The following is a 24,971-nucleotide window of genomic DNA, read 5'->3' as shown; positions in this document are numbered from 1 at the left end:
ACATAGCAAGCTGCCTATTGGGATTGTAGTTGGGCAGCTTGGGGGAGGAGCATGAATGGCCATTTGGGACCTCCCTCCAGGAGGTCTATGGACAGTGGAGAGGCCTGCATGTGGGGGAGGAAGGGAAGAAAGGGAAAAGCCTTCCCCTTTGGAGGGTTGGAGCATTGGAGCTTTGGAGGTGTGAGGTTTGGAGGTTTGCAGACCGACTAATGGGTGGTTTGCAGACCAACTAATAAAGGTTGGAGGGTCAGAATTGCCTATTGGAGGTTTGGAGGTTTGGTGGCTGAGGCTGCTCTTGGTTCTGGGTATCTAGCCCCGGACAAGGTAGTCTCAAGAGACCTTTCTGGGGTTAATAGTGTAAACTTGTTTTGTTCACTTCTTATGGTGCCTGCAAGGATTGTCTTGCTCTCTGGATTGTCTCATAAAGAGCCCAGTGGGTGATTCCCTCCCAGGGACCATCCTAGGATGCCCAAACCCCAAGAAATATGAGGGCCACTGGTCAATGTCCTCATGATTACCACGTGGCTGCCATGGTAGCAGGAAGAGCATCCTGCCATGTGCCCATTGTCCTTGGCAACCAGGGTCTTCCTGGTCCAAGTACCTAACTGCCAGCGGGTGTGAACTGGGCTCTGATTGGTCCACTTCCTCACTTATGTCAATGGCCTGACTTGTGATTGGTCCATCTGCCCCTGACATCACAGGGCATTGTGAGGCATTCCCAGCAGGGTATATAAGAAGCAGCTGCTCTCCAGCTTTGTCAGTTACAGCGCTGGGAGCTTTTACTTGCTGATCCGCTGGATGGACTACGAGCTACTTGGCTGCTTTCTTTGGGTGTGGGGAGGAGTGGTGGTTTTGTTGTTTGGGTTTGGGGATTTCATTTACTTGTCAGGGGTGGGGGTTGTATTTACTTGTTCGTTGGTAGTTTCCTTTTAAGATTTATAAGTTACTAACTCTATTTAGATTATCTTAGATAATTCTTATTCTTGATCACTTGCCATTCCAGCTGCAAGATGTTAATATACAACTTTAGTTCCTTCCCCAGGGAGGAGGAGATCACTGTCATTGGAAAGTACAATTTAAGAGAGGTCATTGGTTACGGCAGCTTTGGCTATGTAAAACTGGCCCATCACTGCCTCACAGACACCACAGTGGCGGTCAAAGTTCTTCTCAAGAAAGAGCTGAGAACGGTATTGCACACCTAGATCTGAAGGTCGACAACTTGCTGTTGGACACCAACCACAATGCCAGGGTCAGTGATTTTGGCCTTAGCATCAGGGTGTCCCCAGGGCAGTTGGTAAAGGGGGTTTGTGGAGCCTTGATATTCCACCCTCCTGAAGTGTTCCTATACAACATGTTCGATGGGTACAAGGTGGACTTTTGGGACTTGGGCATCCTGTTATATATGATGACAACAGGAAAGTTCCCATTTGAGGGGTATAAGATGACTCAGATAGAGAAACAAATCCTAGAGTCCAGGTACACCGGTCCCCTTTACCTATCTGCAATGGGCCGTGATCTCCTTTCTAAACTGCTGGCTGTGGACTTCAATCTGAGGCCTGCTATTAAGAAAATAATGCAGCACCCATGGCTGGCTCTAGGTATGGGATTTGGCCTGCTTCCTGATGAGCCACTTCCCAAAAAGCTGGACCCCATTATTGTCACAGTCATGTGTGACATGGGGTACAGCGTAGCTGGCATTGAAAAGGCAATCCAGGGCCGAGAATTCAATGAAGCCATGGGCACCTACCTGCTCATGCAGGAACACTTCAAGGAGAATGCTAGCAGTGTAGAACCAAAAACGATGCCTTTGGCTAGTCCACCATGCCCAACTCCTGAGGAAAATCCCACCAGCCCTCTCCCTGCATGAAAAAGAGCAACCTTTTCTGCACCTCAGGCCTTCAGCTTGTCCTCAGAATTTCAGTTACCTCTGAAGAGAACCCGAAGTGCCAGTCTGCTTGTGCTTCCGCTATACACCCTGCAGATCTCCAGTTCCAGCTTCATTTGGGGCCCGGATTATTTTAGCTGCTCGGGCACACTAGACAGTTCCCACTCAGTGGAAAATGCTCTTCCCACTGCGCAGCCTCAGGGGGAGGCCATAGGCCCCAGGTGGAACATTAGACGGGCTGGAGGAGGGTGGCTAACAGGATAGTCACTATTTTTTGAAGAATCTGCTGCTGTGTGAAGGCTCCAGAGTAATGTCCACAAATTGAGAGTAAAGCTGTCCGAGAGAAAGGGGGACAGGAATCTGAAACAGCAGAATTGAAAACCACCCACCAGACTCAGACCTTTGGGGTAACTCTAACTGGGGTGTGGCAAAGCAGCGAGGTGTGGAATTGAAGAGCTGCAAGTCATGAATGCCCCAAAGTAATGTCCACAGATTGAGAGTAAAGCTGGCCCAGAGAAATGGGTACAGAACTCTGAAACAGCAAAATTGAAAACCACCCACCAGACTCAGACCTTCGGGGTGACTATCTGGTGTGTGGAAAAGCAGAGAGGTGTGCAATTGAAGAGCTGCAAGTGGGGAAGGAGTCGTGCAGGAAGTTCACCCTGCGGACGTCTCAGGCCAGCATGGCCAGGTTGTGTGATTCACCAGCAGGGATTTCTTCTGGAGAAAGGACAGCTGACATCACCAAGGCTTTCCAATGCTGAAAGGTAAGCTGAAAGGGGCCTCAAGCTGCCTGTACCTTCTGAGCTGGGCATATCCACATTGATCCCTTACTTAAGAGTATTGTCACTTCATTGAACAACCTTTCCCATTTGTGCCCTCAACACTAAGGTGTTTTTGTCCCAAATTCTGCAGCGGGTCATCTCACCTTCCAGGTAGGTTGCTTGTGTCCCTACTTGCCAGTTTATTGAGTTCTTTAGTTCGGTTCAAGATGAGGCCTTTGAGCTTGTTGGTATAGGAATCCATGCATATGAGGGGCAGGACACATCCTGGACTCTGCTTCTCCTTCCGCAGTCTCTAGGTGACTGGGTACAACTACTGAGCACACTAGTTACCCTGGCTAGGTTGGAGCATAAAGGCAAATCTTCACTGGGAATGGAGAGATACCTGTCGCCATTCACCCAGTGCACTTTCAATGTTTTCTCCCCTTACTTTCCTCCATTTCAATGCACTCTCCTGCCTGTGTGATTTCTCTCTAAATCTCATCATAATCCCAACATAAAACCATCATCCAAGAATCTCTTTTTTCAGAGTTGTTTATTTGCTCACTATCAAAGAGACCCTATTACCTAGACAGGTTGTTTTGAATTGCAACTCCTCCCATGAGCCCCCATTTTCTCTAAGGGGAAGCAGAAGGTTGGGTTAGCTGAGTTTCAAATAAGAGAACAGTCTGACCAACCAGCGCCACTGTTTAGACTGGCCAAGGATATGAAGTAGAATAATATCCCTTCTTTGAAGGTAGAGGTGGAGAAACGTGAGAAGGAGCACAATTCCTGAGAAAGTATGGAGATACAGTGGTGCCTGTGGATGGATGCTTGGTGGACTTTGTCTGTGGATGGACCCTGACTGGGCTGACTGTTTCTGAATATGAGCAAAGACTTGGTATCATTGGATGTGACCCTCCACCACTGGGTCATATGTGTTGGTTCAGCTTCGGGGGGTGACAAGGGAGTGATGGGGAGGAGTTGGGTCCACATGGCCCTTGCTATTTGTGCTCTGGGTCAAGAAGCTGAGCCTTCAGAGTAGACAGTGGAAGGAAGTGGCCTGACCTCTGGGTGAATCAGATCAAACTCAGGGCCATTTGGGAAGCAAATCTCCCCTCAAAGAATGAGATGGGATTGTGGTGAGAGAAACCAGGAAGGCCAAAAGAGGGTAAAGGATGGGCACCTTATTGAAATAAAGGACTGACACTGATGCTGTATGACAACTCAGGATGGTCAGGAAAGAGCTGAGGAATCCTTAACTCCACATGGACCAGTATTTAGTGAAGAGGGTGGGTGGGGAGGGAAGTTCTCTGACTTTCCTTGATTTCTGCATGCTTTTTCTTTTATCTCATGTTGGCTTGTTGTGTGTACGTGTTTTGCATGTGTACTGGTACTGGAGCTTGAACTCTGCTTTTCTCTCTTTCTGTCTCCTTTGCACTCTCTTCTCATCCTCACCTTCTCAACTCTCCACCCCATCCCAACTACCTTCCTTAATTTTCTTTCTCCCTCTTACATTCCTCCTATTCTTCCCCTTTCATTCTTCTCCCTCTTCTTCTCTTCCTATTCCCTCCTCATGTATCTTCCTGTTCCATTCTGTCTTCCTTTCTCCCTGCTCTTGAATCAGTCTCTCACAATGTCTTTTTCTCTGTCTCTCCTATCTCTCTCTTCATCTCTTTCAGTTTACATGGTCATAACTAGTTCCCTCCCACTTGTCATACCTCCAGGCTTTCATTTCTCTAGTTAATTGAGGAAGGAATTTCCCAAAGTGCTGTCTGTATAATGTTGCAGGTAAACTTGTGGGATAGCTAGGATTACAGGCAAGAGCCTCCAGCATCAGGCAACACATTAGACTTTGTTAGTCTGGTGTAGCACAGGTTGCCTTCTCTGTTATTTGAAAGGGTTTTGTGTAGTTCTGTAAGGGACAGCTGTGTGAGGGACACCTTACAAATGGTGTTGAAGGAAGGGGGTGGTGGCCTGGTGTGCAAATGGACAGGGAGGGAGGAACATGTGTACTGCACAAAGGGTCAGCGCTCAGTGTTGTCATATCTTTCTAGAGATTCTGGTAGTTTCCTGGGAAGCCCCCAGCTGACACCCCCTTCCCGAGAGCACCAGGCTTTGGGCATGATGCTTCCTTTCCCCTGGCAGTTTCCTGGGAAAAACTGTAGGACTCATGGAAAAGTAAACCCTAATTTTCTGCAGGGAGAACCAGCAAGAGTCCGTTTTTGGAATCACAAAGTGTACCAGTTAAAATATATTCCCTTGCTTTCAGCTACAGGTGGTGAATTATGTGAAGGAACAGGAGACCCGAGAAAGCATGGCTATATAGTGGTGCCTGTGGCTGGACCCTGCCTGGGCTGACTGCATTTCCACAGAAATCCAGTGAGATTGGATGTGAGCCTTCTCCACTGTGAAATTTGTTTTGATTCAGCAAGGTCATTAGATTCCCACAGAGGCAGTGCTGAGGGCGGATGCTGCCCTTGAGTAACAAGTGTGGGATGGGGAGAGTTGGGCACAGCTGGCCTTTGCTATGGGGGGGCTGGGCTCAGAGGGCTGAGCCTGCACTGCATAATGATGAGATTTGCAGCAGGAGGTGGGCTGGGGCTCCTGTGGGATCAGTGGTGCACCTCAGGGGTATTTAGGGAACAGAGCTCTTCTCAAATAATGAGTTTCTGGTGAGAGAAGCAGTGAGGGCCAAAGTGGTCATAGGACAGGCATCTTGGTGATGGACAGGGTTGAAACTGATGCTGAAGGAGAGGTGAGAGGAGGAAGCTAACAGTCCTGAACTCCACATGGACCAGAGTTCATTGAAGAGGGTGGGTGTGGAGGGAAGAACTGTGAATTTCCATGATGTCTCCATGATTTTTCTTTATTGTCTTTCTTTTTTCTTTATTATTGGATCCATTTGTGAGCGTGTGGTGGTATAAAGGCTTGTACTCTATACTTGTCTGGTTTTCTCGCCGAGTCTCCTTTTCCTCCTGGACTTTCTTTGCTCTCCCCCCTCTACCATTTCTCTTCATTCCTACTCCCTCATATTTTCCTCTTCTCCTTCACTTCTGATGTTTCCCCTCTTCTCCCTTTCCCATTCCATCTCACTCTTTTCTTCCTCCTGAATCTGTCTCTGTCTCTTTCCGCCGATTCTGTCTGTCTGTTTGTCTGTCTGTCTGTCTGTCTGTCTGTCTGTCTGTCTGTCTGTCTCTCTCTCTCTCTCTCTCTTTCTCTCTCTCTGTCTGTCTTAGTCTCTCACTCTCATTTTTCTTTCAGTTTACATGTTTCTGGCTGGTGATCTACCTCTGTAGTCACACCTCTAGTCCTGAATTTTTCTGGTTGCAATAAGTAGAGTCTACACAGGCTGGCTTTGTCTGCAGACTTCCCAATGTCAACTAGTAGAATAGTTTGGATTACACACATGAGCCTCCAGGAGCTAGCAGTTCTTTGGACGTTGTGAATCTGGTAGAGCACGGGTTGGTTAGTCTGTTGTTTCAAAAGGGATTGGTATGCTTATGTGAGGGATAGCTGTGTAAGGTACACCTCACAAGTGTTTAGAAAGGAAGGCTATGGTGGGCTAGTGTGTAGGATGACAATAGGCAGAGAATTACATTTCCACAGTGCAAGGGTGTCAACACTGAGAGGTGTCCGGTTCTTAGTAGAGACCTTGTGAGACTCCCCAAAGAGGCACCAGCTGAACCTGCTTCCCCAGAGCATAGACTTTGGCCATGGTGTTTTCCCTGTAAGTTCCCAAGGGAAGAATATAGGTCTCATGGTAGAATAGGAGGGCCTGATTTTTTTCCTATGGGAACCATGGAGGGAAGGAAGCTGAGTTTCAAATATTAGAACATTTTTAACATCCAGAGTCAATTTCTGGTATTACAAAGTATATGAATTAAAGCATTTTTTCTTTCCATTCACCAGAGTGAGAGTGATCTCTGAAGGAGCAAGAGACCTGAGAAAGTGTGGATAATAGTAGTTGCTTGTGTCCTTCTGCTTATAAGTAGTTCCGATGGTCAGGGCCTGGATGGGCTTTACCTGAAGATGGACCCTGCCTGGGTAGACTGTGTTCCCACATGAAAAGTAATTTGTTAAGATAGGATATCATCCTCCACCACTGGGTTATGTGTGTTGGTTCAGCTAGGATATTAGAAATCCACACAGAGGCAATGCTGAGGGCTGGTGCTGCTTTTAGGTGATGAGCCGTGGGGAGCACTTGGGCACACCTGGCCTTTGCTATATGTGCACTGGGTCCAGGAGATTGAAGCTGCAGGACAAACTGATGAGATTTGCAGCAGGAGGTGGGCTGGCTCAGGGGCACTTGGGGAACAGAACTCAGCTGAAAGAATGAGAGGGGAATCTGGTGAGTGAAGCAATGAGGGCCAAAATTGGGCAAATAATAGGCACCTTGCTGATAGACAGGGTTGACACTGATGCTGAAGGAGAGCTGAGAGGAGGAAGCTAAGGTTTCTTGAATTCTACATGGAACCATCTGTAGTGAAGACGGGTGGACAGGGAATTACTGTTGATTTCCATGTTGTGTCTCTCGTTTGATTTTATTTTCTTTGGGTTATTTTGTGGTTGTGTGCATGTGTTTGTGAGTGTGTGCTGGTACTGGCACTTGAACTGAGTGATTTTCTCTTTGTCTCCTTTTCTGTCTCTTCTTTCTCCCTATTTCCTGTCTCTCTTCCCCTTTCCAGCTCACTTCCCTCCAAGCCATTCCTCTCCGTCTCTTCTTCCCCTTTCCCTCTTCTCTCTCCTCTTCTCTTCCTCTTCTATTCTCTCTCCCATCCACTGTACTCACAAATCTGTCTTTTTCTCTCCTGCCTCTCTAGATCTTTCTCTTTGAGTTGGCATGTTCATAGCTCTTGCTCTATCACTTAAGTCACACCTCTAAGCCAGCATTTTTCTACTTAATTGAAGATGGAGTGTGCCCTGGCTGGTTTAAATTCTGATCTTCTGGTGTCACATTTTGGAAGAACTATGATTACAAGCATGATCCACCACCATCAGCAATGTTTCTGACCTTGTTAATCTGGTGTAGCACAGGGATTTGTGTACTTATCTGAGGGACGGATGTGTGAGAGACATCTTGGAACTGTTTGAGGAGGGAAACATGTGGTGGGTGGTTGTGCAGAATGGACAGGGTGGAAAGAACCTGTGCACAGTGCCAGTATGTCAGCACAGAAAGGAGTGAGAGGTATTGTAGAGAACCTGTTCATCCACAGGGAGTCCCCCTACTGACACAACTTCCCCAAAACACCAGGCTTTGGGCAGGGTGCTTCCTTTCCCCTAGCAGTCCCCAGGTGAAGACTTTAGGCCTCATGGAAGAAGAGCAGAGCCCAAGTTTTCTGGTTAGTAAATCAGATTGCCAGGGGAGCAGAGTTTCAAATCTGAGAACATTCTGAACATCCAGAGCTCATTATTTAATGAAAGAAAATGTATGGATTAAATACATTTTCTCCCTATCAGAGAAACCTGTGAATGAGCACGAGACCTAAGAAAGCATAAAGATACAGTGGTGCCTGTGGATGGACCCTGCTGGGATGACTGCATCTGGACAGGAGTGAAAATTCGGTAAGATTGAATATGACCTCTTCCACTGGGTTATTTGTGTTGGTTTAGCCAGGGCCATGAGATTTCCACAGAGAGGGAGTGGTGCAGGATGATGCTGTCTGCTCTTGGGAGACAAGTGTGTGATGGGGAGAAATTGGGCACACCTGACATTTTTTTTTTCTTGAGGGAAGGGGGTCCTGTCATGGGGCCTGAACTCTGGGCCTGGGCACTGTCCCTCAGCTCTTCAGCTCAAGGCTAGCGCTTTACCACTTCAGCCACAGCTCCACTTCCACCTTTTTTCCCTGCTTATGCAATGCTGAGGAATCGAACCCAGGGACTTATGCATGCAAGGCAAGCACTCTACCACTGAACCACCTTCCCAGCCCCAACACCTGGCTTTTGCTATGTGTGCACTGATATCAGGAGGCTAAGCCTGCAGAGCAGACTGATGAGATTTTCTGCAGGAGGTGGGATCAGTGGTCCAGTTCAGAGCTATTCGGGAGCAGATCTCCCCTGAAAGAACAAAATGGGATTCTGGTAAGAGTCCCAATATGAGCTACAAGAGGGAAAAGATGGGTACAAAGTAAATGACAGAGTGGACACTAAATGTAAAGGAGAAGACAGGAGGAAAGTTAAGAAGGGAACTGAGGAATCCTGAATTCCACATGTGCCATTCTTCAGTGAAGAAAGTGATTGGGAAGGTATTAACTGTTGATTTGTAAGATTTCTCAATCGTTATTCTTTTATTGTTTCCTTTTGTTTGTTGTGTGTATGTGTTTGTGTGTGATGCTACACCTCAGTGCTTTTTTTTTCTTATGCTCTGTATCCTTTGCCATCTCTGTTCTCTCTCCACTTTTCTCACCTTCTCCCTGCTCCTCCCCACCATTTCTCTTCATTGTTTTCACTCCTCCCATAACTACTGCTATTCTAATTCTCCTGTTCCTCTTCTTGCTGTTCTACTTCCCTCTACCATTCCCTTTCCCTCTCTTCCCGCTCTTGAACCTGTCTCTCTCTCCCCACCTCCCTCACTACTCCTCTCTCTCTACACTTCTCTCTTATTTCTTCTTTCCCTTTCTCCCTCTCTGTCTTTCTCTTTTCTCTCTCTCTCTCAGTTTTCATGGATATGTCTGGTTCTCTCCTGCTTGAGTTACACTTCCAGGCTCGCATTTCTCTAGTTACTTGAAGATGGAGTCTTCCCAGACTTGCTGTAAATGCAATCTTCAAGGTGTCAACTTGGCAGATAGGTAGGATTACAGAAATAAGCCTACAGCATCAGGGAAGGCAATTTGGCTTTGTTAATCTGGTGAGGCAAAGGTTGCTTTCTCTGTTTTGAAAGGGGATTTGTGTATTTATATGAGGGACAGCTGTGTAAGAGTCACCTTACAATTGGTTGTGGAAGCAAGGGGATAATGGGTTGGTGTAAATGGACAGGGAAGGATGACATGTGCACTGTAAAGGTGCACTGAGAGGTGTCAGAATATTAGTAGAGACTGTATGAGTCCCCAGAGAGGCCCCCTTTCCCAGAGCACCCAGCATGGGCATGGTGCTTCCATTTCCCAGTAAATACTTTAGGCCTCATGGAAGAATAGCAGAGCCCAATTTTTCTTCGTGGGGAATAAAGAATGCTATCGGAGCCAAGTTTTAAATATTTGAACATTCTGAACATCAAGAGGCCATTTTTGGAACCACAAAGTGTATGAATTAAAATATATTCCCTTCCTTTCAGCTAGAGGTGGTAAAGGAACAGGAAACCTCAGGAATCATGGATATAAACTGGGATCTGTGGAAGGACATAGCCTGGACGGACATTGGTTGTATATGGACCACACCCGTGGATGGACCCTGCCTGGGATGACTGCCTTCCCACAAGAACAAAAATTCAGTAAGATTTTATATGACCCTTCACACTAGATTATTTGTATTGGTTCACCCAGGGCAGTAGAATTGCACACAAAGGCCGTGCTGAGGATTGATGCTGCCTTTGGGTGAGAAGTGTGTGATGGGGAGGAGTTGGGCAAACCTGACGTTTTCTATGTGTACACTGGGTCAGAAGGCTGAACCTGAAGAGTAGACTGATGAGATTAGAGGCAAGAGGAGGGCTGGGGCTCCTGGTGGATCAGTGGTAATGCTCAGGGGTATTTGGGGAGCAATGCTATTCTCAAAGTATGAGATAGGTTTCTGGTGAGAGAAGCAATAAGGTTCCAAATAGACAAATGATGCATAACTGGTTTAAGACAGGGTTGATACTGATACTCAAAGAGAGCTGAGGAGGAAAGTAAGGAATGGTGAACTCCTCATGGAACAGTGTTCAGTGAATAGGGCATTTGGGGAGGAAAGTAATATTAATTTCCATGGTTTCTCAATGTTTTTTTATTCTCTTTTTGTTTTTGTGTGTATGCATTTCGGAGTGTGCTGGCTTGAACTCTGTTTTTCAGTCTCCTTTTCCTCTGTGGCCTTTCCTTGGGCCATCCTCCCCTTTACTGTCTCTAATCTCTCCTTTTTTACACCACCATTCTTCTTCTCCTCTTCTCCTCTAATCATTTTCTCCCTATCCCATTCCTTCTCACTCAATCCTTTCTCCTGAATTTGTCTCTTTGTCTGTCTTTAGGTATGTATGCATGTCCCTCTGTTTTTCTCTCTGTCCATTTTCTTTCTCCCCCTCAGGTCCCCTCTTTCCCTTTCTCTCTCTTGAGTGTGGGTGTTTTTCTGGCTGATGTTCTACCAGTGGAGTCACTCTTCTAGGCCTGATTTTCTACAGAGTTGGACATGGAGTCTGCTCAGGCTGGCTTTATCTACTGTCTTCTCAGTGTCAGCGTGTGCAGTAGTTAGGATTATACAGGTGAGCCTTTAGCACCTAGACTTTGTGAATCTGGTACAGCACAGGTTGGCTTCTCTGTTATTACAAAAGGAAATTGTGTACTTGTATGAGGGACAACTTAAAAATGTTTGGGGAAGGAAAGGGTATTGGGTTGGGCTGCATGTGGAAAATGAACAGATAGAGAATTACATTTCCATAATACAAGGGTTTCAGCACTGGGATTTGTCAGATTCTTAGGAGAGACACTTTGAGTCCCCAAAGATGCTTCCAGTTGACACCACCTTCCCCAGAGCACCAGGCTTGGGCATGTTGCTTCCTTTTCCTTGTCAGTTCCCAGGGGAAGCCTCTAGGTCTCATGGAAGAAGAGTAGGGCCTGTTTATTGTCCTAGGGCACATAGTGTGGAGGAAGCTGAGTTTCAAATATTACCACACTATAAGTCTCCAGAGCCCATTTTTGAACCAAAAAATGTAGGAAATACAATACTTTTCCTTCCTATCAACTAGAGGTGGAGAAACCTTTGAATGAGCAAGAGACCTAAGAAAGCATGAAAATATAGGAGCATGTGGATGGAGATGAGTACATGTGGACATGAGCAGAAATTCAGTAAGATTGGATATGAACCTCCACCACTGTGATATTCATTCAGCAGCACATTAGATTTCTACACGATGGAAGTACTGAGGGTGATTCTGCCTTTGGAAGACAGGTGTGTGATGGGGAGGAGTTGGACACATTGGACCTCTGTTGTATGTTCACCGGAGTCAAGAGACTGAGTGTGCAAGGCAGACTGATGAGATTCGCAGCAGGAGAAGGCTAAGGCTCCCAGTGAAACAGTGGTGTATCTCTGGGGTAATTAGGGAACAGAGCTCTTCCCAGAGAATAAGATAGGATTTTTGTTACAGAAGCACTGAGAGCCAAAAATATACAAGAAATGGGCACCTTGCTGATAGACAGGGTTGACCCGGATGCTGAAGGAGAGCTGAGAGGAGGAAACTAGGGACTTCTGAATTTCACAAGGATCATTGGTCAGTGAAATGGGTGGATGGGGAGGGACGTACTGTGAATTTCCATGGTTTCTAAGTTCTTTTTCGTTGTCTCAGGGGTCCTGAAATGAGGGACTAGGTTTCAGTTCCCGGCAGTGGGTTTGGCTTGAAGCTAGTTTCTAGTAGTCCCAGGGCAGTAGATAGGGTGCCTGGTCACTGCTGCACTGGGTGGGATTTCAGTGTTGGGTTGCATTATGGAGATGAGGGAGAGGGGCATTGTGTACCCTTGGGGCTGTGGGCAGGGCCTTGTGCCAACCAGGAGGCAAGTCATTTTATGATTTCATGCCAGTCTTTTGGGGCCAGATGAGCTCACTCTCCAAAACTCAGGTATTCCTTTGACTTTTCAATTGACAGTATGATGCATGGGCATCCTCGAACACTCCTAAACCTTTGTGGAACAGCTGGAGTGCATTTGGCTCAGCACTTGGAGAGAAGACGAAAAGTTGGCCTGAGGATGAGGGTTCCACAGGTTAGCCACAATGTCACACAGACCATTAGCTAGGACGGGTTCATGGCTTACAGAGAGACTTGGAAGAACTCCAGTAAGGAGTTCAGATGGTATGGAAAGGCTTCCCAGAGGAGGAACAGGTTATTTGGTGTGTGCACACCATCTCCATATGTAAAATTGAGGGTCACAAAGCTTTAGGCAAAGGGCTTGGGAACACAGGTGGGGAGACCACGAGGCAAGGGTGACAGGGGTTGTGTAGAGGAGTCATGGGAAAACAGTAGGAAAGAGCTTTGACCATGTATGGCAGTATACTTGTTGAATAAATGTGTGAGGGAATGGGTAGGCTTTCATTCAATGGACATTTACTGAGTGCCTACAGGATGAGTGACATCATGCTGAAGACTGACAGAATGCTGAGAACAGCATAAAATTATCTCTGTGGGTTTACACTCAAGCATGGAGAGTGAGAATACCCAAACTTATAAAAGTACTACATAGTATATATGAAAAGGAAGATTAAGGCAGAAAGAATCAGGATGAGTGTTGGAAATACTCTGTGTCTTTGTGTGTTTGCAGATGTGTGTTGTGTACACATGTGCACAAGGTTGTATTTTTAAGTATCAGAGTAGACCTGTTTGGCAAGGGGGTTTTGGGGAAGAATAGGGGAGTGAGCAGCTGGGTGTCGGGAAACGCATTCCAGGCAGTTGGAATAGCAGTGGCCCCCAGATCCTACAGTGCAAATGCCAGTGTGGCTGCAGCAAGGAAGCCTGGGCTCAGTGGAGAGAACAGGATCAGAGAAGTCACAGGAGCCTCTTGGTAGCAGAGGCTCTCCACTTCACCAAAGGAGGCTGCTTCAACAATGTCCTGTGGTTCTCCTATCTACTCTAAAGCCACATTTCTTTAAATATGAAAGGGTGTGTGTGATATTGGTGTTCCTCTGGCTGTATTACTTCATGAAACTGAGTGTCCTCCAGATCCATCCATAGTGTCTGAGTGTTGGTTTCTTTTTTCTGGTTCTTTTTTGGTGCTTGAATTAGGGACAGTAAGTGGTCCCTGAGCATTTAGCTCCAGACTATCACTTTACCACTTTGAGGCACAGCTCCATTCCTGGTTTTCTGATGGATATTTGAAGTAAGACTCTCATGGATATCCTGCCTGGGCTGGCTTGACTTCAATCCTCCTATCTCCTGTGTAGATAGGATGACAGGCAGGAGCCACCTGTACCAGGCAGTTTTATTTTTAATTTTAGGCTGAATAATGTACTAAAATATGTATGTACTGTCTTTTTATTCGTCCAGTGATGGACACTTGAATGATTCCCTATATTATTGTGAATGGTGCTATAGTAAATAGAACGTGCATGCAGATAAAGTATTCTAGGGCTGGCTGCTGACAGGTCATTATTCAAATCTATTCTGGGTAGAAAATTGCATGATCCCAGAAAACTTGGAAGTGGAGCTGCGGCTTAAGGAGTAGAGCATTCACACTGAACAGGGAGTTCAAGTCCACATATTGGCCTGTGCTTGCACCCACACACACTCACATACACACAGAGAATAGTATGCTGTGGGTTGTGTTTACAAGGATGATTTTGGGAGGGACATAGTAGGGCGAATGGGAAGACCACCTAGGGCCAGGGCCAGGGGCCTAGGCTGCAGTGGAGTCATGTAGGCAGGAGAAAACGGTTCTCTTCTGGTCATGGAAGATGACAATCTTAATATTGATACTTTTTATAAGCAAGTAGTAATCATACACAGGACATGACACACTGATCAAACAAACCTCACCTTTCCCCTTTTCATTCCTCCTCCCCAACTTCTGGTCAGCACTAGTCCATGGCCGTCATTGTTCTCTACATATCTGAACGACCCTGGGCCATTTGTCTCGATAACTTTACTTAATCCTTGCCTCAATTGTGCTCCAAATGATAGCTTTCCAATCACTGTTATGCCTGGAAAATTCTCCTTTGTGTGTGTGTGTGTGCATGTATATATGTGTGTGAAAGAGAAAGATCATTACCAATTTCTCCATTGATAGACATTTAGACTGATTCTATACCCAAGCTGGTATAAATAATCTTGAAATAGACATAGTATAATTGTACGTGAGCTCATGTATTTATTTAAAGACCTTCAAATTGTTTACCATAATGCTTGTATCAATTTACAATCTGTCTCTCTACATCCTAGCCAGCATATGTTATCTTTCTATCGTTTTGATTTTTTTAAAAAGTTTTCCAGCATGGCTAAAGACACTGGACATTTTTTTCATATATTTTTGGCTATTTGCATTTCTTTTTTTTTGTTTTATTTTATTTTATTTTATTTTATTTTATTTGAGAACATACTGTACAGAGGGGTTACAATTACATGGGCAGGATAATGCATACATTTCTTACCAAGCATTGCAGCCTCCTCCTTTGTTTACCCTTCATCTCCCTTCCCAGCCTCCCCCATCCCCTCCACCCAATCATACAGCCCTCCTGCCCCCACACCGACATTGTAAAGCTGGTTTTGACATGACATTTTGTACTTCTCATTGTTGCAACAGGTCCACCTGAATCCTTAAACCACTTGTTTGTCCCCATCTCCTCCACATGTTATACTGACATCAAATATAGTGAAAGCGGGGGTTACACTGTGGGGGAGGGACATACAAAGCAACAAAGAAATAATCTTATAAATGCGTTAGAAACACATGCATGAAAGAAACGAAAACATTAAAATACATATTTAAGGGTTCATTTTCCTAACATCACATTATCTGACCTTTTCCGCTTGACTCATACCTATACTAGATATTGCAAATAAGGGAAACCATAGGACCTATGCTTCTTTGGGCCTGGCTTACTTCACTTAATATAATTTTTTCCAAACCTTTCCATTTCCTAACAAATGGGGAAATGTCATTCTTTCTGATGGAGGCATAGAATTCCATTGTGTATATATACCACATTTTCTTGATCCATTCATCTACTGAGGGGCATCTGGGTTGGTTCCATATCTTAGCTATGGTAAATAATGCTGCAATAAACATAGTTGTGCTGGTAGCTTTAGTGTGGTCTTGTTTGTAAACATTTGGGTAAATGCCCAAAAGTGGGATTGCTGGATCATAGGGGAGATCTATGTGAAGACTTTTGAGGAACCTCCATACTGCTTTCCAAAGTGGTTGAACAAGTTTACATTCCCACCAACAATGAAGTAAGGTTCCTTTCTGTCCACATCCCCTCCAGCATCTGTTGTTGTTAGAGTTCTTCTTGACCCAGGGGCGCTGTTCCTGGATTGGGCATTTAAGCTCCCTTCCAGGGGCACTCTTGCTCTGGCCTGGCCAGCGGAGTGTGCTCCACTGGCTGGTGGAGCTCTCGAACAGTTCCCAGTTTTAGTGGGTCCTGTGATCCGGGTGTTGGGGTAGGGAGTCTAGGTCAGGGTCTGGGGATTCCCTCCAGCTCTGGTCTCCCTTGAGTGATACACTGTCCCCTGTGGGGTACTCACCCTGGAGCTGGTTGTTTCTGTTTGGTGTAGATCATCAGTTGTTGTTGCAATCCGTGTTCAATTGGGGTGATTGCGGGCTGGGTTGGGCGGTGGTGGCTCTGCGTGATTCTTTTCTGTCTCTACGTCTATCGAAGCTGTCGTGTCCACAGTGTCCACGCTCAGGCGGCTTCTTCACGGGTTGTAGAGATCCGGTGGGTCTGACGCCGGTGCTTTAGGCGGCTTCTGCTCGGGTGGTCTGCAGGAAGCCCCCTGTGCCTCTGGGACCTGGCCGGCCCCGCAGGGTCGTTGCGATCGCGATTGGCAGGTCAGGGGGCTCAGGCGCCGGAGATCTGCAGGCAGCCCCCTGTGCCTCTGGGACCCAGACGGCCCCCACCAGGTCTTGCAATCGCTATTGGGCCGGTCCGGTAACCTCAGGCAGCCTCTGCACGGGTGGTCTGCAGACAGGTCCCTTTGTGGCATTGCTGGTGCCAGGCAGCTTTGGCGGGATGGAGCCTTTCTGCTCAGGTGGGGAGTGAGGGGTGGGGGTGGGATCCTCCTGGAGACTCCAAGCTTGTAGGTTTTTCTGTTCCTGGCGATCAGTTGTTCTGCAAGCTGGTACCTCAGGCATTTGATCTGCAGGCGGCCCCCTGTGTATCTGGGGCTCCAGCAGCCCCCGCCGGGCCTGCTGGCCTGTGGCCAGTAAAGGTTGGGGGAGGGGTCTTCGCTCTTCTCTGTTCTGAAATTCTTCTTTACCTCTCTTTCTTTTTTTGTTATTTTCCACCTCCAGGTTTTCTCTGAGTGTTCAACTTTTTGTTGATGTCGGTCTCTTGGGGAAATTAGCATTGGAACTCGAACTCTCTTTTTGGTTGGGGAGAGCTATGGCATTTCCCTACTGCCCCGACGCCATCTTGGTCCCCCCTCCCAATAGATATGTCTTATGTTCAAGGAGCTGACCAAATCCATCTGCAGTTCACCTTTGTCTTATTAGAAAGAATTTTCATGGATCCAATAATACATTGTGTGATGTGTTCCTCAGGCAATGGTAGGAATGGACCCACAAGTATGTGGCATCTCCATCCCTTCCATAAACTGCTTTCTCCAACCTTCCATCTTGTCTTGATTCCAGTAGGAATGGTAGGCATCTCTGAGGGAGGTATATCGGGCCACTGGACAAGTCAGTAGCACTATATTTTCACAGAACACATTTCCCTGTTGTGGTACAAACTCTGTGTATATCTTTGAGGGAAGGACTTGTTAGAGGGAAGGCTGGAGCTGAGAGAACACCAATGAGGATTTACGGGTATAATTCAGGAAGGATGTGATGGACTGCTGACACAGTAGCTGCAGGAGAAAAGATGGACAGTGTTCCTTTTATGTGTGCTCAAGGAAGAGATAGCAAGATAATGGTGAAGAACCTGAGGTGTGGTAACAAGGGTTAAAAATTTAATCTTTACTGAGTCCTCATCCATTCCAAATTAGCTAGTGTGAGGATGCTAATATTTGATCAATATTTTTTATGAAATGTCCCTCTACAGTCTAAACAGTTATTTTACTTAAGTCAAATGATTGGGAAGCTATAAAGAAGCATGTAAGGCCAGCTGCCAGTGAGTCATGCCTGTCACCCTAGCTACTCAGGAGGCTGAGATTTGAGGATAGCCATTTGAAGCTAGCCTGGGCAGAAAAGTCCCCATGAGATACTTATCTCCAATTAACCACTAAGAAACTGTAAGTGGCACTATATCTCAAGGGGTAGAGTACTCACCTTCAGTAAAAGAAGCTCAGAGACAGCGCCCAGGCCCAGAGTTCAAGCCCCAGGACTGGCTAATTGTGTATATATACTACATGTATATATGTATATATGTATACACACATGTATACATGTGCATACATATATCTATATACATACATGTATATAGATATGTATATATAGAGAAACATTAACATATATATAGACGTACAAGAAGCTATGGGCTCATTAATAGGAATTATGTGGAGGAAAAACTTTTTTTGGACATTCCAGGTCTTTCTTAGACTATGGTTCCAACATATAATAAACCAAGCTGGGTGCTGGTGGCTCATGTCAGTAATCCTAGCTATTCAGGAGGCAGAGATTTGTGATATAAGTTCAAAGCCAGACTGAGGAGGAAAACCTATGAGACATCTCTAATTAACCAGCAGAAGTCCTGACTGTGGAGCTGTGGTTCAAGTGGTAGAGCATTAGCCTTAAGTAAAAATGTTCCAAGACAAAGCCCAGGCCCTAAGTTCAAGCCCCAGGATTGGCATGAAAAACCAAACCAAACCACATAGAATAATAATAGGGCTGCTATCACAGACAGCTCACCTCTGTACTCCATGAGCAGCCGGAAGAAATCTCCAAATTATCAAAGCCACCATATTGGATAATCTCTTTTTTCCCTAAAGAATTCATTTTATGTAATCCAAGACTTCAGTCAAACAATAATCTCACTTTAAGGCTCACTTAAAGTGGGGTATATTCCAAAAGCAATCAGATGGTAAGGTAGCTAGAAAGGATTTCTCTCTCAGTAGTGGGAAGTTAAGAAAGAGAAGAAAGAGTGACACTAGAAGTTCTCTTAATGGTTCTCACGGCTCATGATGTGTGAAAAGAATCACTTGAATTTATTTGTAACAAGGAAAGAGAGTGTTGTTAATTTCTAGAAAGCCAATTAATGAGATTTCTGAACCAGGAGCTCAGCCTGCAATCCCAGCTACTCAGGAGACTGATTATTAAGAGGGACTGTGGTTCAAAGCCAGCCTAAGCAGGAAAGTCTGTGGAAAATTTTTGAGAGTTTTATTTCCAATTAACCACTACAAAGCCAGAAGTGGAGCTGTGGCTTAAGTAGTAGAGGAACAGCCTTGAGTAGAAAAACTAAGGGAGAGTATGAGGCCCTGAGTTGAAGTCATAGTACTGACAAAATAAAGGAAGGGAAGAAGGGAATGAGGGAGGAGAAAGGGAGTTAAGCAAAGGAGGAAAGAAGGAAGGAGAGTAAAATTGAATCACCAATTATAGTTACCCATAGCCATTCAGGAATGTTCTGTGTTGTAATGACTTTTATGTCACTAGAGGGCAGCGTTCAGTTTCCTAATGCAGAAATTACCAGGACAAAATTGTGAGATCCTGTAGAGAGCTTATCAGAACTAGATCCTAATTTTTGCTCCACTAATTTCTCATTCCTGCTTTGCATCATTTTGAACTGCGTCTTTTTAAAATGTGGTTCATATTTATACAGTAGTTACAGGCAACAACAACAACAACAAACTTATGAAAATCTCCCCAAGTGGGAAGCTAAATGGCCTTATTGAGTGGGGGATATTCAAACAAGTTTATGTTATTATCTAGGGAAATAGAGGGCAAGCATGATTAAGATTGAGAATGTGTAATATGAATTCGACTTCCATGCATGTCTAAGTGTGATCTTTCATGATAAAGGCTGGTTTATGTTCCTCTTCCATATCAGATGTTCCATGGGCATTATTCTAGCATCCAGGCTGGGCAGGGGATGTTTTCTTTGGTACAAACCACATGAGAGTCAGTTCATTGACATGAACTCCTTACAATGACACAGATCTTGAATGATTCTACTTTTCTATCATCAGTATCTAATATTAAAATGGAATGAGTATTTGGGGGGTTTTTTTTGCTTGTTTTTGTTTTTTAGTTTAGGCTAGAAACCAGTGGCACACAACTGTAATCCTAGCTACTCAGGAGGCTGAGATCTGAGAATCATGATTCAAAGCCAGCCAGGGCAGAAAAGTCCATGAGACTCTTATCTCCAATTAACCATCAGAAAAGCCAGAAATGACTTTGCTTTTGCTGTGGTTCAAATGGTAGATCATTAACCTTGATCAAGAAAGCTTAGGGACAGCACCCAGACCCTGAGTTCTAGCCCTAGGATTGGCAGGCACACACAAAAATGTTCAATGTTTTCAGAAGTGGTGATGTGCGACTCAAAGTAGTAGAGAGCTAACCTTAAGCAAAAAGAAGCTCAGGGATAGCACCCAGTTCAACAACAACAAATACCCACACATATACATTGAAGCCAGTTCAAGATTTTGTCTTAAGATTTATTAGTATGTAACTGTCTCTTCTAGTGCACAGACAGTAAGATCTCTGCTTAGTGTCTTCAAATGTTTTAAACTGTGAACCCTGGGGCTTCCCACTGTGTGACATTCACATGCAGAGGGAAGGCCCCCCCCTTTCCTGCAGCTTCCTGTATATTCCAGCAGCTCAGGCAGGCTCTCCCCCGACCCCCACTCCACCACCCAATGACCTCTCCCCACCACTAGCCTTATTCTTTGAAGTCTCCTGCCTGGGACTTTCTGTATGAGCTCTGTCCAGTCAGTCTTGAAGATTAAGCAATGTCATGGGTAGGGTTATATCCAGAAAAGTTCCTTCTCCCATATCCCAACTACTTCTCTCTTTAAAAAAAATCATTTTAGCAATTCAAGGTCTTCATAAGTCATTTGTGGCTGAGTGCTGGTGGCTCACACCTATAATCCTAGCTATTCAGAAGGCTGAGGCCTAAGGATATTGATTCAAAGCCAACCCAGGCAGAAAAGCTTATCAGACTTTTTTCTCCAGTTAACCACCAAAAAGCTAGAAATGGAGCTGTGGTAGAGCACCAATCTTGAGTGAAAAACTAAGAGACAGTGCCCAGATCCTGAGTTCAAGCCCAGGTACTGGAACAAAAATGAAAATTTTTGTCCTCTATTTGGTTCAGTGTTTAAATACTGTCTGTAGGAAGGGTAAATTTCTTAGAATCTTATTATAAATGTTAGAATATTACTCAAGTGATATTCCTAAGTTGTAAGATGAGTTGAACTAAACAGAAATAATGGCTTACAGATACCATGTCCCTGAGACACAGACATTAAATCTAAACCATCTAGCACGTCTTTGTATATTTGAAAAAATACATAGAAAAATAATTTCAGTAGTCTTATTTTCTTCAATTCAACTGATTGCAAGTGTTACTATTCCTACAAATCACCAGTACAACATTAAGATACTTTTCATTATTTTTACATTAAACCTGCAGTACGGATAATGGATTTTCAGCAGCCTAATTTTGGTACTAAATCTTAAACAGTTTAAAAGAAATAATGTACTATGAAAACCATAGTTAAGTTCAGTAAAAATCTTTGTATTGCTTCTATTTTAGTTGGGCTTCAACTCAGAGCCTAGGTACTGTCCCTTAGCCCTTTCGCTCAAGGATAATGTTCTATCACATTGAAATACAACTCCACTTCTGGTTTTCTGGTTAATTGGGGATAAGAGTTGCATGACTTTCCTGTTCAGACTGGCTGTTAACTACAATCCTCAGATCTCAGCCTCCTGAGTAGCTAGGATTACTAATAGGTATGAGAAACTGGCTCCCACCTGTTTAAAAATTTTAAGGGAAGTCAAAATAAAATAAAATTCAGTCACATGTTAAATGTCTCCAGCTGCATGTGACTATTGGCTGTCTTAGTAGACATAATAGGCTTGGATGATAAGAAACGATTTTGTTTATTTATTTATTGCTAAGAAAAGAAGCTTTGCTAGAGGACTGATGTATAATGTTACAGAAATTAAAATCTAATTGGCATATAATCACCTTTTAGGAACTGTAAGAAATGAATTATGTCTTTTAATATTTTAATATCTATGGGGCGAAAAAAGTTCTCTATGCGGGAGGCTGAGTATAGGAGAATTGTGATTTGAGGACAACTTGGGCAGTAAAGTACTGTGGACATTAATTCCATGGAGAGCAAGCTGGATGGGGTGGCACACACCTGATGATAGCTAAAAGTAGGCAGATCTTTCCAGGGCACATGCCAGGGTAGAAAGAAACCCAAGGCTTAATAGCAACCAGTGGGAAATCTGGGCAGGCAGGCTGGGTAGGACCATGCCAGCCTAGGAAATACAAGACCCTGAGTTCAAAGTCTACTACAGGAAAAAAAATTTTCCCATTTTACAAAAATCTTTTGCTAACAGCAAAGCCAAATTAGTTTGCTTAATGTACCTCATTTGTGTGCAGAATATGTCAACAAATTATTGTTGTTTTAATAGAATGCATTGTTCCTTCTTCTATGAATTTGTCCTTTTGGGAATCATATTTAATAATATTTGTAAAATGTGCAATAATCTCTGTAAAATGTCCAACGTGAAAGTGTCCCTTTTGTTTTTGTAGACTGAATAATTAGAATGATGTTGTTGACTGTTTAGAAGGTTATCCTTTGGTATTGTGGTTATAATTGCCTTCACTCCCAAGACAGAAGATTGCTTGTAATGGCTGAGGTAAAATTCCAGCTCAGTGAAATAACTCCCTTCTCATAAATGGTGATTGATTTGATGGAAAATAAAGCTATAAACTCAGAATTTCCTCAACTCATACCCTAAAAGTCTTTTCTGATATTATTTCCATAATTTCAAATCTATGATTTAGTGAGTCATTGAATGGTTTGTAGATTTTAGTGTTATATCTAACCAAGTCTACTTATGCCAAATTCCATCATCCTCCAAATAAAGTGGATAATCTTATGAAACACCCACAAATAAAAGTCGAAGAGTCTAGGATCTTAATGCAGGAAACTGTGAAGATGCCCACTGGCTGTGACGTTGCCTTGCATCATCTGGAGAGGGCCCAAATGGTATGCAAATGCAACAGATGTGGTTACACTCACATATGTGGCATCTGGGGCAAATAGAAAGATGAGATATGAATAAAGAAGGAGACTATTAGAGAAAAACACAAAGGTTAGGAGAGAGAAAAGGTAGCAGTAGGGATGGTAATGAGGTGAATGTAATCAGCATATATAAATAGCTTTAACATGTAAATATACGTAAATATTTTGCAGGCATATATAATATATAATACATAGTACATACAATGTCATTTAGATTTTATATATTACATAAGCACTATACACCATATAAAATATACATAGCATATGTATACCATATATAATATATACACTATAGTATAAACAATATTTATGTATGTATACTATATACTACATTGAGTATATATTACAGTATATATTGAGTACTTTTTATATTACTGTATATAGTTATACTTATTATTTATACTATATACAATTACATACCATATATAGTACCTACATAGTGTATATTTCATATACTCTATACCAACATACCTTATACATTTATGTGTATATTTTAAACATATAATATGTAATATATAATACAATATAGTATATAATATACTATGTAAGAAAATACAGTATAATATATAATAATTTGTAATTATATGCATGATATACATATATATATATTCATGATATAATGTATTATAATATATGATAATATATAGTGTACATTATGTGTAGTATATATAGTAGTATGCTATTTATAGTGTATAAATATAGAGTATATAGAGCATATAATACCAAATAAATACTTATATGTAGCATATGTCATATATATAGTATACATCTGGTGTTATATGCTATGGTCTTTTTGTAGCTTTTCTTTTTTTCCAGGGCTGAGGACTGAACCCAGACCCTTTTGCGCACCCTGCGGGCACACTTCCGCTGGGCTAAACCCCCAGCCCCATATGCTATGTATATACTATGTACTCTATTATCCATACATACACTATATCATATAGATAATATAATATTTAGTACCTGTTAAGTATTTCCACAGTGAATGTACACTAGTACATGGCTAATGCACTGGGCCACAGAGCTCACCAATTCAACAAGTAAAATTCAATGTTGTAGCTGACCAGCATCAGCTAATTCTCCTGTATTTGTATGCAAATGTCTTCCTTCACTCCCTCAACTTTTTTTTCCTGTTGTTGGTGGGGCTTGAACTCAGAACCTAGTGGCTGTCCCTGAGCTGTTTTGCTTAAGGCTAATGCTCTGCCACTTTCAGCCACAGTGCCACTTCCAGTTTTCTGGTGGTATACTGGAGATAAGCATCTCCTAGGGACTTTTCTGCCCCAGCTGGCTTAGACTATGATTAGAAAAGAAAAATATGACTCTCAATTCCAACTCTTTGAGATCTTTGTTAACATTTTTGTATCTATCCTTGTATTAGTTTTTGGTGGTGGTGGTGGTGGTGGTGGTGGTGGTGGTGGTGGTGGTGGTGTGTGTGTGTGTGTGTGTGTGTGTGTGTGTGTGTGTGTGTGTGTGTGTGTGTGTGTGTGTGTGTGTGTGTGAATGTATGCCTGTGTGCGTACGCAGGCCTTCCTGTATCCTGGTCTTTGGGCTTGAACTCCAGGCCTGGGCACTGTACCTAAACTTTTTGCTCAAGGCTAGTGCTCAACCAATTGAACCATAGTGTTACTTTCGGCTTTTTGGTGGTTAATTGGAAAGTCTCTTGGACTTTCCATTCCTGGGCTGGCTTCAAACTGTGATCCTCAGATCTCAGGCTCCTGAGTAGCTAGGATTAGAGGTGAGAGCCACCAGCACCTGGCAACTTCCTAAACTTTATATATATATATATATATATAAAACATATGTGTAATCTTTAATTATCTTTAAGTAGACACACAAAGGGTTTTCAATTCAACATGTTAATGAGTACAGTTCATCTTGATCAATGTCACCCCTTCCATTTTTCCCCATCTCTCCCAACCCCACCCACTACATGGCACTCTGTGTGTGTTTCTGTGTGTGCATGCAAGTGTCTGTGTATAATTTATCGAACCATATTTCTATTCCTTAACAGATGGTTCAGTTATTTTTTTTTTGTTTCATCAAAACAGTACACTAAAAAACATTCTCCATGTGTTGTTCAATACTTGCTTCAATGTTTAGGTACAGATTCTTAGGGCTGAGATGATTGAGAAAACCCAATATGTAATTTTCCCTAAACTAATATGTAACTTCCCCCTCTAAGGCAATTGGACCTCCTAGTATTCCATCCAGGGTTGTAGGAAAGTCTACTTTGGCATAACGCCTCCCATGTGTGTTATTTAAATGTTTACAATTCAAATTTCAAAAGATAAAATGTTTTCTTTTTTCTCATTTG

The 24,971-nt window shown here is 43.6% G+C and overlaps 1 long non-coding RNA gene across 1 annotated transcript; it reads left to right on the top strand.

The window, feature by feature from the left end:
- Nucleotides 1-1,802: 1,802 nt before the first annotated feature.
- Nucleotides 1,803-10,035, top strand: LOC138823570 (uncharacterized). Its single transcript, XR_011370855.1, has 3 exons — nucleotides 1,803-2,652; nucleotides 8,107-8,211; nucleotides 9,917-10,035. It is a non-coding gene; the product is annotated as an uncharacterized lncRNA (long non-coding RNA).
- Nucleotides 10,036-24,971: the final 14,936 nt, after the last annotated feature.

Source organism: Dipodomys merriami, unplaced genomic scaffold (assembly GCF_024711535.1).
Source record: "Dipodomys merriami isolate MVZ:Mamm:240054 unplaced genomic scaffold, mDipMer1.0.p SCAF_1204, whole genome shotgun sequence".
In the NCBI taxonomy this organism is placed as follows: domain Eukaryota; kingdom Metazoa; phylum Chordata; class Mammalia; order Rodentia; family Heteromyidae; genus Dipodomys; species Dipodomys merriami.
The sequence above is the reverse complement of the archived record's forward strand: the minus strand, read 5'-3'. Positions and strand labels throughout refer to the sequence as shown.